Below are 12,453 nucleotides of genomic sequence, written 5' to 3' on the forward strand. Positions count from 1 at the left end.
GCGGGGGGCAAGGCTGGGCTCGGGCCTGGGCTCTGCGCGGCCTCCTCCCAGAGTTACGGGCCCAGAGCTGACTTTGAGCCCCCCTGAGTTGTCGGATTATTGCACCCAAACCAGGGGGAGACCCAGTTCCTGTTTTGAAATCAGCCTGAAAATAGCTTAATCCGGGCGAGGGCGAGTTGGAGCGGGAGGGTCGGGGGCGCTTCCCCTCCTTCCCACTTTTGGGGGCCGCCGGAGTGACAACGTGATACAAGCCCACCCGGGGAGAAATGCGCACCCCGAACCTTGTACACCCACATGGCCCTCTTGGGCTCCCTGTGAATAAAGCTGGGGCGTGCGGGAAGTCTCATTCCACCGGTTGCTCGTATGGGGGCAGGGCCGGGATGGGGGCTTCGCGCGGCCTCCTTTCCCTCGAGGGCGGGCGTCCCAGAACTCGGCCCGCCGAGACCCACCGGGGGCAGGGACCCGGCCTCCATCGTGTGAGTTCCTCCATTGGACCCAGTGCTCGAGTGGTTGCGATCCTTAATTTTGGTTGAAAGCTTTCTGCTCAGAAATATATAGCTGGGGTTTCTCTCCCTTACATTAAACTTGGCCATTGTCTACAAAAGTTGACCAGGAGGGGAGACTGTAGTGCATTGGTGGGCAGAGTAATTGGACTGGAACTGCAAGAGACGGCTTCGCGTGTCCTGTCCTCCCCCGCCCTCCCCTGTGAGAAGAAACAGAAGAGGAAAATAATTTTCTTTTTCCCTCCTCTTTTGTAGACTTTTCCCCTTACTCTTTCCTTTAAAATGGAGGGTTTTTTTCTGGGTCCATCCAGTGGCCCCGGGGAGATTCTGAAATCTATGCAAAGTTGTGTGGCATTTTTCTGGGGAAAGTAGTTTGTTACTGGCTTCCAACGGGGTCTAAGGAAGGTCTAAATCCCTGCAAGGGGCTGGCCTCAGGGGTTAGGGACACCTCCCTCCGGGGTCCTTCCCTGGCAGCCCTGATGCAGCCTCTCATTTGCAAATAAAGGTCTGTGTTTGCCGTTTTCTCTGTTGAGGCCTTGATGTGTGCTGGTGGTTACTGATCAGGAAAGATAAGGCACTCGCTGTGACGGGACAGGCTGCAGGCGAGCGAGGGGCGTTTCTTTCTGACCTTCCCGGTAGCCTCGGAGGCCCAGTGCCTCAGCAGGGCACTGGGTGCCTGGAAAGACAGTGGGAGCAGCTCCAGCCTGAGCCCTGCCGCTGGGACATCCGGGGAGGAGGGATTTCAAAAGCTTTCTCCGGGTGGGCAGGCACTCCCGTTTTTATTTTTGTTTTGTTTTTAGAAAGCAGAGTAATTACTTTCCTTTGACAACTCGCGCCTGCGTCGGAAGTGAGTGAGCTTTGAATGAAGGACGGGACTTGCAAACACTCCGTGCCCTACACTCTGGAGTAGTCATACCCAGAAAGTGAAAGTGGGGGTGTGCAAATCGGAGCAGCCAGGCCTGCTGCAGCCTGCGGTCCCTTCCTCTGCCCTCTTCCTCCAGGCTCTGGAGGTGCCAGCCGCAGGAGCCCTGTGCACCAGGCGGGCGGTGATGGCCTCGTCCCATTCCTGGTGCCACCAGGAAGTGCCACCACTTTCTCTGAGGCATGGTGGCTCCGGGTTTTCCAAGTGGGGTGATTGGCACAAAACCAACAGCTGTGCTGTGTCTGTCCAGCCGCTCGTCGGCCCAGTTCTCCGATACTGGGGCGGGGTGTGGGGAGCCAGGGTCTACCTTTACCCACGTTGCTGCCTGGGAGGTGGGGGCTTGCCTGAAGTCATGTTGCAGGTCTCTTGGTTTTCAAAGCAGTTAAAGCAGTTGGTCAGAGGATTCTCCTCTTCCTTCCTTGACCCAATCATCAAGGTATAACTGACCTGACGGGGTTCCTGTCCCAGGCAGGTTCCTTTTTTTTTTTCCCCTTGAGATGGAGTCTCGCATTATCACCCAGGCTGGAGTGCAGTGGCACCATCTCAGTTCACTGCAACCCCCACCTCTCGGGTTCTAGCGGTTCTCCTGCTTCAGCCTCCCAAGTAGCTGGGATTACAGGCGTCTGCCACCATGCACCGCTATTTTTTTTGTATTTTTAGTAGAGATGGGGTTTCACTATGTTGGCCAGGCTGGTCTCAAGCTCCTTACCTCGTGATCCACCTGCCTTGGCCTCCCAGAGTGCTGGGATTATAAGCATGAGCTACCGCGCCTGGCCGGCAGGTCCCTTATATCACGAAGCCAGTATGTGGTTGAAGCTAAAAGGTAACTGGATGAATCAAGGCAGAATGCAAGGCTTCTTGCCGTAAGAAGGTTTTGGAACTTGTTGGTCTGCCTGGGGCCGTCCTGACCCCTGTGGCTCCGCCCCCCCCGTTCTAGCAGAAGAGATGTACAGGTGGCAAAGCATGATGGGGTGCCAGGTGCATTTGGGTCAGCATTTGCCAAGAATGGCCTTGCGCCTGTGTTTTTGTTGGTACTGCCACCTTGTAGAGGTGCCCAGCTGGTGGTGGAGCATAGGGCTTTCTTTGCCTCTCCTTTCTGTGAAATCGTGGGCCCCTGTGCCCGGGCCTCCCTGCTCCGGTTCCTGGACTCCTGCCATCTGAGATGCTTGAGGGCTTGCTTATTTGTTTGTTTGTATTTTTAGTAGAAATGGAGTTTCACCATGTTGGCCAGGCTGGTCTCAAACTCCTGGCCGTAAGTGACCCACCCGCCTCAGCCTCCTGAAGTGCTGGGATTACAAGCATGAGCTACCGTGCTCGACCAAGATCCTTAAGAGCTCATTTATTTATTTATTTTGAGACAGAGTCTCATTCTGTTGCCCAGACTGGTGTGTAATGGCATGATTTCCCCTCACTGCAACCTCCACCTCCTGGGTTCAAGCAATTCTCCCTGCCTCAGCCTCCCAAGTAGCTGGGGTTGCAGGTGCCCGCCACCACGCCTGGCTATTTTTATTTTTATGTTTTGGTGAAGATGGAGTTTTGCCATGTTGGCCATGCCGGTCTTGAACTCCTGACCTCAGGTGATCCACCCATCTGAGCCTCCCAAAGTGCTGAGATTATAGGTGTGAGCCACCATGCCCGAGAGCTCTTTTAAAGAGAAAGTGTCACATTTTGGGCCATTCACCTGTTGATGGTGTAAATTGTGAGTCTTCTGGCCACTGCTGATTGAGCTCCCACTGGAGACAGGACCTGTGCGTGTGATTGGAGGCTTGGACCCTGTTGTGTCTGTGCTGTTGGCTGTCTGCATCTGGCACCAGCCTGTGGCTGTTCCCTGAGAGTCAGTTCACAGGCTGCCTCCTCGCGGGGCCTTCGGAGCCTTGTGTTGGGAAGACGGGGCTTGGAACATGCCCCCGCCCCCCTCCTTGCTGCAGGCCCCCAAGATACTGAGTTCGTCAGAAGTTAATGAGGTGTCGTGGGGACAACTTCTCCAGCCACTTGGAAAAGTGTCCTGCTGAGGGTGCGGTGATGTTCAGAAGTTGCCGGCTGGGTCTTTCTGAGTGTGGCTTGTTAACCAGCTGCAGCATTTCCCAGAGCACCCGGTGGACTCGGGTGTGATCTGCAGAGGCGGCTGCTGGTTGGGCCTGGAGTCTGGGGCAGAGGGAGTGCCCTCGGTGCACCTATGAGGACCTGGGGCTCCGAGTCGGTACCTGGGAGCTGTGGGCTCGGGGATGGGATGTCCTTAGCCTCTGCGTGAGCACTGACCGAGATGAGGCACAGATACATCTGTGCGGGGTGCCTGGCCCCTGCAGGAGTGTTGAGTGTTGCAGCTGTAACCTGTCATGTGGCAGAAGGAAGAAGAATCTGCCATAAGCGGCTGAGGGGATGCCCTCCCTGTGGCATGCGTCCCTGCAGCCCTGGCCTGACAATCCTACAGGGAGCAAAATGTGCAGAGGGGCACCTGTGTGAGCCTGCGGGTCCACGGTGCCACCCGCCCCCATCTGCCCACACCACAGGACGGGTAGGAGGCAAGGGTCAAGCACGGTGGCTCTGTGGGCTGTGGACTCACAGACAGGTGTGCTGCACGCCCACGCTCTGCTCTTAGCTCTGCCTCCGGTCTGTCCGGGCAACAGACCTGGGGGCGCCCTGCAGTCCTCCGTGTTTGTGGTTGGGGGCGGGCAGAGAACATGGACGAGATAACCAAGGGGATGGTCTGAGAGCTGCGGCCCTGCTGGCCCCTTGTCCTGACTTGGCATGGCTGGGTGGGAGAGTGGTAAGGCCAGGTTTGACTCCTTGGCCGGGGTGTTTTGTGAGATTGGTTCTCGGCAGGCTGGCCGAGAGGAGATGGAACAGACAGATGGGTGCTGGGTGGGCCCGCCGCAGCTTTGTTTTAGGAAGTGCACGGTCGGCAGAGTTCCAGGGCCTGACCCTGAGGCTGTGTCCCTCTGAGAGCACGGTGTCCCCTTCCCTGTAAAGGGCCAGGTGCTGTCCTCACTCACTGCCCCTCTGAAGAGAGTCCCCTGCCTGAGTCGTGGCTCTCCTGCCCTTCCCAGCCCTGTGGGAGACCCTGACTACGTGGCAGTGGCCTGGGGTTGGGAGGGCCCGACCCATGTCTATGGGGCTGGCTTCCTCGTTCCCACTGTGTGTAGAGGACGGTCAGGCCTCCTTACGCCCCTCATGAGGGTCCCGCAGGGGTAGAGAGGTGGGTGGGGACAGAGCTTGGAAGAGGTGATAGGGTGTGGCTAGAAGGCTGTGGGGGTGTCATGGCAGGAAGGGAAACCTTCTGAGAGGCCATTCTCCCAGGGCCATGGAGCCATGGAGAAGCACAGGCCCTGGGTTCAGAAAGCAGGAGGCGTATGAGGTCTTAGGTCTGGAAGGCACTGGGGGGTGCAGAGTGGGGAGAACTGTGGGGTACAGGGGACGGTCACGGGAGAGGCGGTGTTGGCAGCTGCAGCCTGCCCAGTGCGTCTGGGGCCATGCCCCAGGACAGCCCCACCAGTCCGCTGAAGCACCCGGGGACAGGGCTGGGTCTGTAGACAGGCGGCCAGGCAGCTGTGGGAGAGCAGGTGCGCTGTGCATGGGGGGCTCACGGCACTGGGCAGAGTCCCCTGGGGAGTAGGCGCCAGGACTGGCCGTGCCTGCTCGGGTGGGGCCCATGATGCCCAGCTGCCCTCCCCAGGGCTCCTCCAGGGCGACAGGGGGCCCCCAACCCCCAGCTTCTCCCCTGGCTCCACAGAAGGAAGCAGTTGGCTCCGTCTGTCACTGAAGGCAGCCCTACCCGGACAGATCCAGTTTCCCGAGTCCTGGAGGGTGGCCCCAGGGTGGCCGCTGGTCACCACGTGGGCCAGGGAGGAGGCCCCTCTGGCCGCCTGGGGACAGGTGCTCGGTTGGCCGGGTTAGTTTCGGGTGTGGGGGTGGCAGGCTGGGGTCCCTTCTCACAGGCTCAGCTCCCTCCTGCCACAGGCAATCACAGCACTGCTCCCAGCATTATCCCAAGAATTCTGGTGCTGTGGGGTGCTGGCGGTGAGTCTGGCGTGGATGTCCAGCTTTGTTCAAGCTGGCTCTGGCCTTCTCTGCCTGGGTGACCTTGTGCCCCTTAACCTCTGAGGGTCCCCTCCACCTATGGAAGATGGGGCTCATCTGTCCGCCACTGATGCAGGACAGAGTCCAGGAGACGGGCTGGAGTGCCGCAGTGGGGGCCACCCAGTCAGGGACATGGGGACCCTCAGGTACAGAGGCCCAGGGCTATGGAAATCCCAGGGCTGGAGACCCCTGGGGAATGGGGAACCCCTGGGAAAGGCCTCCCCTCGTTTCCTCCAGCACCCCCACCCCTGGTTCCGGTGCTCCTGTCTCCCACCCTTTAGCTGGCAGGCCTGGCTGAGCCCCTGCAGAGCTGTGCAGCCTGTCCCTCCCTGCCACCGCCCCTCCCGACCCATGCTATAGCTGGAGTGGCCTTGGCAGGCCGTCCTTCCAGCCCTGCCTGTTTGCTGAAAGCTGGGACTCCTCCTTCCTGGACCCCAAATAAGGGCTTTGTGTTCTGGGGCCAAACCAGGCTGGAGATGCCCCCATGGTCCAGCCGCTGCCCCTTGGCTGGTCTGCCCCAGGGTATGGCGTTGGGGGCGGCACCCCTCTGTCCTCCGTCTGTGGAGTGCCTGAAGGCTGTGCTGCTGTGCTGGCCAGGTGGTGTGCCTGCTCCTGCCTCTAGGTCCCTGCTCCCCAGGCGGGCCATGGAACGGCGGGAGGGGTCAGGGAGGCTGCTGCCGGCTTTTCTGGGTGTTTTCTTTGGTGGCAACTTTACAGATTCCCATTCCTTCCCCGTTTGTCCACAGCCCTGAAACGGTCCAGGACTCAGCATCTTTTCTGATAAATTCTGGGCTGGGTCAGTCTAAAGGGGGCTGAATTTCTGCTTTTCGTTCAGGTCCTCCTGCGCCCTATGGAGAGGAAGGCGGAGTCCAGGGACCTTGGGAGGGGTTCGGGGGAGCACCCACAGCTTCTGGGCCAGAGGTGTGCCTGCCTGGGGCCACACAGCAATGGTGAGGATAGGTAGGACTCGGGCCACCTCACCAACATCCCTTCCATGTCCAGCACAGAGCCCCTCCTGGATAGGGCATGAGTGGGACCCAGGGAGGGGGCTAGTCAGTGTTCGGGGAGGCTGGCCACTGCCCTCTCTGCTGGCTACCTTGGAAATCTCCATGGCATTCCAGATCGTGTGTGTGTGTGTGTGTGTGTGTGCTGGCTACCTTGGAAATCTCCATGGCATTCCAGATCGTGTGTGTGTGTGTGTGTGTGTGTGCTGGCTACCTTGGAAATCTCCGTGGCATTCCAGATCGTGTGTGTGTGTGCGTGTGTGTGTGTGTGTGTGTGTGTCAGGGGCTTGCTCTGACATCCAGGGTGCAGTGCAGCAGTGCGATCACAGCTGACTGTGTCCTCAAGCTCCCAGGCTCAAGTGATCCTCCCAACCTCAGCCTCCTGAGTAGCTGGGATTCTAGGTGCACCACCAGGCCTGGCTAATTTTTTAAAATTTTCATAGAATCAGAGACTTACTATGTTGCCCAGGCTGGTCTTGAACTCCTGGCTTCAGGGGATCCTCCTGCCCCTCCCAAGGTGCTCGGGTCACAGGCCTGAGCCACTGCGCATGGCCTGGGTCTTTGAGGATCTCACCAGACCCACTCACTGCTGAGTTTTTTGCTCGGCGTTCGAGGACTTTTGTGGTTTGTCTGAGTTTCCTCTCTGGGCAGTTTCAGATCCTCTTGTGTCTAAGGCAGGCTGCCTGCTCGCTCCGACTTTCACCCGACTGGCAAGGGTGGCCTCTGCCTCTCTCTCTGCTGGGCCCAGCAGGCGGTGCCTGTGGGCTCTATAGCATGGGCTTCGTGGGCAGCTGAGTGGGAGACCCGGGGAGGTGGGCCCCAGGGAGGATCTCTGAGCCTCCGCCTCCTCCTCTGGGAGATGGAGCTCCATCCCTGTCCTGTGGTGCCCGGGGGAGAGCAGCAGTAGCACATCTGGCTCCCCAGGCCTGTCCCCAAAGGACCCACAGCTTCCCTGCCATGGTCCCAGGGATGGAGTGCGTTTGCTGAGGATGAGGCTGCTGCTGTGACAGGCAGCTAATGGCCAGGCTGCCTTCCTGAGGGGGCCTTGCCCACGCAGCAAAGAGCCCCTCAGAGCGAAGCAGCTGCCAGCAGGCTGTGTGGGAGCCCCTCACCACAGGAGGACTGAGTGGTGAAATTAGTTCTCCTGCCCTGTCTCCCACCCTTTAGCTGGCAGGCCTGGTTGAGCCCCTATACATGCCCACAGACCCTTCAGGTTCACATTCTAGCACACTGGCTTCCGGCCCCGCCAGTGTCCAGGGTTCCTGTGAGCCCTGGCGTGGGTCCCCCGCCCCGCTCCCTGAGAAGAGGAGCAAGGGTTTACCCCCAGGAGACCACAGCCCCTTCTGCTGCACATTCCCGCAGGGCAGGTACGAGGGGTGAAGGAGGGATGGCAACACGAAGGTTTCGTGTGTCTACACTTGAAGGCACTGGGGTCTCTGGCACTGCTGCCTTCCTCCAGCTCAGGTCACTCCACCTGAGTCCATCTGCCCTACCCTGCCCCACTTCCTCACAGGCGGCTCCTCAGCTTCCTCCCCATCTCATGAAGGTGGAGAGTGGGTGCAAGGCAGAACCCTGGACCCCACAGTTGCTGTGAGGACACAGCATGCAGTGTGTGTGTGGAGGAACGGGGTGCTGGGGGCCTGGGGAGAAGGGAGGTGTGCCCTCTTCCCTCTGAGAAGCTTCCGCGGGCAGGAGCAGCTCTGGGCTGGCCCGTTTCTTCCAGACCCCACTCATTTTCACCCCTCATGTTATGAAGCAAATTCCAGACACGTTTAATTCATAGAACTTTCAGTCCAAATCCCTGAAAGATGAGGACTTTTGAAAGGTTATAACTGCAATGCCACCGTACCCTCGGTACTTACTCTGGTTCCAGAAATACAGCCAGTGTTGAATCAGTGCCCCTTGACTCCTCCAGCAGGCTCTGCCAGCACAGCAGCCCAAGGCACAGCCACCAGTGCCCAGCTTTGCTTCACAGCCAGTGCCACTGCCTACACCAGCTGTGGGGCCCAGGCCACCCCTTCCTGGACTGTAAAACGGAGCCCTCTTTGGCCACCCGCCCACTCTCCCTCTTGGTGACACAGTGGGCTGAGCAAGGGACTGGACCCTTTACAGCTGATGCAAGGCTGCCCATAGTTTGAACCTGTGTATCTCTGCAGAATACCGGGTTTGATTTGTGATGTCATCTCAGACCCTGGGGTAGGGGTGCGGGTAGGAGAGACGCCTCCACCCCCTGGGGAAAGGCTCCCCTGGCGGGTTTGACTTTCTGAAATCCAGAAAGTTGACAGTCACGACAGGAGTAGAGGCAGGTGACACGGAGTGGACAGACTCTGGCCTGGGGGGATAGGGCTGTAACAGTGAGGGGCTGGTCCCTGGCGTCCAGACACGAACCTTCTGTTTACTTTGTTTCTGGGAGCTGGGAGAAGTAAAGGCCATGTTTGTTTTGGGCAGATGTGTTCTGAATGTCCAACACTGCCAGCCACGCTCCCAGTGTTACCTCTGTTCGTCCACGTGGCACCCTGGAGTGGTGCAAGGTCCTCCTCCCTTTGCTGCGGCCCCGGGTGACTTGGGATCTAGATCTAGGGGCACCTCCTTTTCTCCCTGGCCAAGGGGGCCCATGGTCACACCCAGTTCCAGCCACTGGCAAGGACGTCCCAGCCCCCAGAATGTCCTTGGATGAGTGAAGCTGTGGCCTGTGGGGCGCATGACCCTCATGCCTGCCCATGGGCTATGGTGGGAAGCACTCGGCAGATGACGGCCTTACTGAGCTCTCGGCACAAACCATCTCTTTAACTTCACAGCGAGGTCAGCCGGGGGTGGAGAGCCGGGCTGTGGATCCTGGTGTGCTGACACCCGGGCGCTCCATGCCTCCCTTGCAGGGCCTCTGTGTCTGGTGTGGGGACCCCATAGTGGCCCCCTACCGCCTTTCTGCATGGCCTCAGTGTCTGGTGTGCGGACCCCGTGGGGACCCTGCAGTCAGCCCTTTCGGAGTCTCCACTGAACCTTGGGTTCTGGAGGGGCCTTGTGGCTGGCGGCTGGTCCTGCCCTGGGCTGCCTTTGTGTCCTTGCTGGCCGTTGGGGGTGGGGGAAGCAGGAGCGCCTCGTTCTTCAGTTGCCCAGGGTCCTCTTGCTGTGTGGCCGCCTGCAGGCTGAGGAGCCTGGGATAGGAAGCCCAGGGTCTTGATCCTGGGCTGTGCCTCTGCTGCCCACTGCTGAGCGCTCTGTGTCCCAAAGCGTCTGCGCTCAGGTGGCACTCCGGAGGTGAAGGAGGAAGGGGCCTCAGCTTAGTCGTCTGCACACGTGCGCAATCATTCTGACCTTGCAGGTTTGTGGTGGGGATTGCGGGGGTCTCGGCATCAGTGAGCTGAAGGGTTTGTGGCCCTGGCCGACCACCTGTGCTGGTTGTGGTGTTTCCTCCACTGTCTGCTCCCACCCCACCTCACCCCGCAGAGGAGCCACCGACGGACGTCTGGGCCAGAGGGCGGAGGTGGGGTGAGCGTGGTGTGAAAGCACCTGGCTGTCCTGCTTGTGCGTCCTCTGGGGTGCTCAGAGGCTGGGGTAGGGTGATCCCACCACCGTCGTTCTCTTGTTGGAACCTCCACGTCGATTTGGACCTTCGTCCATCACTGATTTTCAGCTGGCCTGGCCGGTGTCTGTTTCGTTGTAATTTCTGTGTGGAAACCTCAGTTGCCTCTCACATCTCGGGGTGGGGCCCCAAGCTGCCCGCACAGACGTGGAAGGTGCCTGGGCTCTGGTCGGGAAGCTGTTTGCCTCATCTCGTTTCCGCCGCCCTAAGGGAGGAGGTCTTTCAAGGTGGTCTGCAGCTCGCCCTGGTTCTTTCCAGTGTCCTTGTGGGGCTCCCTCGCACCGATGCCTTCTGGTTTCTTCATCTTCTCTGTCTGGACGGTTGAGACACCGAGGGTGGCAGAGCCAGGCGCTGGCTGAGGTTTTTGTCTGTCCACCCACTGCACTTGGAGGGAAGGCGTCTGCGGACGGGACTGGCCTTCAGCCGCAGAGGGGATGGTGTGGTGTGAATGTGCTGCGGACGGGGACCTGAGGCACTGAGCCCATCTCAGCCGTCCCTCCCCCAGGACGCCGGGAGTCGCACACTCTCCCACAGGGAGGGGTCGCCCCGGGCTCTCACCTGACTCGTCTTCTGGTCTCATCTTGCCTGGCGTGGTCCTTACCAGGTGGTGGGTCGCGGTACCTGGTAGCGGAGAGGGCTTGAAGGGGATGCCACCCCTTTGCCCTCTGGCTGCCCTCCCTCCCTGCCCCTCCCACTGGCTGGTGCCAGGCTGCCTGGGGGCTCCACTTCTGTGCTGAGGGCTTCTTGGGGAGGCAGGGCCACTTACCATGGCATTGTGTTGTCCTCAAGGTTTTGCAAAAATCTGAGTGTGTGTGGGGCAGGTGTCTCAGAGGGCAGGGTTTGTGTTCCAGGAGAGGAGAGGTGAGGTCACCATACCTCGCCACCGGGGGTGGGGCAGTCGCCTGCCAGTGTGTGCCAGGGGCTTTTTACACTGCACCCCTCAGCCTTCCAGGTCTTGTTGGGGTCGGTGTGTTTCTGCCAGGTAGCGGAGCTGAAGGCGAACTGCACCCTCAGGGCCTGTAGTGACCACTGGCATTCAGTGAGCGCATGCTGGCACCAGGCGCAGCCCTAGAGCTTTAACCACATTGGCCAGGATTTCCCTGGCAGCACCAGGAGGGCTCCTGGGCTGGGCCTCGGGCGGCTCTGCAGTGGCTGGTGGGCTTGTGCCAACCAGAGCCCAGGGCGCTCCTCCCTCTGCCTTGCTCAAGCTCACAGTCCATGGCTGGGCGGGGCTGCCTTCCTCACCCAGGACGAGGCCTGCACTCCGGTGTCCATGGCCGGAGCTGGGCTCCTACTCAGCCTCTGGTTTGGAACAGTGGGCAGGTGGCTGGAAGTGGGTGGCTTGAAGGGCCTCATCTGGCCAGGCGTTGTGTCCCGATGGCAGCAGAAGCAGGCCCCCACGTTGAGCTGTGACCGTCTATCCTCATGCTTAGAGGAAGCTGGCCTGCAGCCCAGCTGGGAGCCTTCCTTTGTCCCATGACCACTCCCACACCCCCAAAGGTCAGTTTCAGCCCCATTTCCTGGCTCCTGGGCCTGTGCAGCAGCAGTGGGTACTGGGAATTTCCCCCCATGACTGACACCTGGGAACCGACATCAGTGCCCTGGGAGGCGGCAGCAGCACAGCCTGGGCTTTCTGTCGGTGCTGCCCGGCCGTCTCAGCGGAGCTGCGTGTGCTGCTTGGTGCCCGTCACTGGCGTGAGCTCTCTCTGTGCCTGTCTCCTCCACCCTCAGGAGCCTCGTGGGGAAGTGGTACAGGTCGTGTGGCTGGCCCTAGCGTCTGTGCTGCCTGGGGCCCAGCAGGAAGGGTGTTCTGGGAGGTACCTGGAGACCTTGGAAGGGCAGGAGCCTGCTGCTGTCCAGGCATTGAGGGAGGGCTGCAAGTCACAGGAGACAGGACACAGGTCTCAGGACTCGGTCACTCTGGGTCGCCCCAGGCCCCACCAGCCAGGGTGGGGCTGGACTCGCTTTCACTCTGAGTCACATGGAGCGCCTGGGAGGTTTTGAGCAGACCAGTGACTTGATCTGACTTGGTTTTAACAGGATCACCCTGCGGTACGGGCTAGGCGGTCCTTGCGGGGCAGAGCAGGGAACCCTGCTGGGAAGGCTTCATGGAAATCGTAGCAAGTGGTGGTGCCAAGGGGCAGTGCCGCCACCCTCTGGCCTGGGGCAGCAGGAAGAGAGGCGTTTGGGGGACCCCAGGTTTGTGCCCAGCACAGCAGCTCTGTGTCTGGGGTGAAGACACAGAAACCGGCGCAGCTGCCCTCCCCACCAGGATTGCAGCCTGGGGCTGTGAGCAGCGGCTTGGTGAGATGGAGGGGCATGGAGGCACCTGCTCACCCCAGGAGGGCGTGGAAGAGGTTGGGT

The 12,453-nt window shown here is 60.1% G+C and overlaps 1 pseudogene; it reads right to left on the bottom strand.

The window, feature by feature from the left end:
* The window catches only part of LOC105504133, a 20,039-nt pseudogene extending 18,182 nt beyond the window's left edge, over window positions 1-1,857 (bottom strand).
* Between the last annotated feature and the right edge of the window lie 10,596 nt (window positions 1,858-12,453).

The sequence above is a fragment of the Colobus angolensis genome, unplaced genomic scaffold, assembly GCF_000951035.1.
Source record: "Colobus angolensis palliatus isolate OR3802 unplaced genomic scaffold, Cang.pa_1.0 Scaffold9, whole genome shotgun sequence".
Classification (NCBI taxonomy): Eukaryota; Metazoa; Chordata; class Mammalia; order Primates; family Cercopithecidae; genus Colobus; species Colobus angolensis.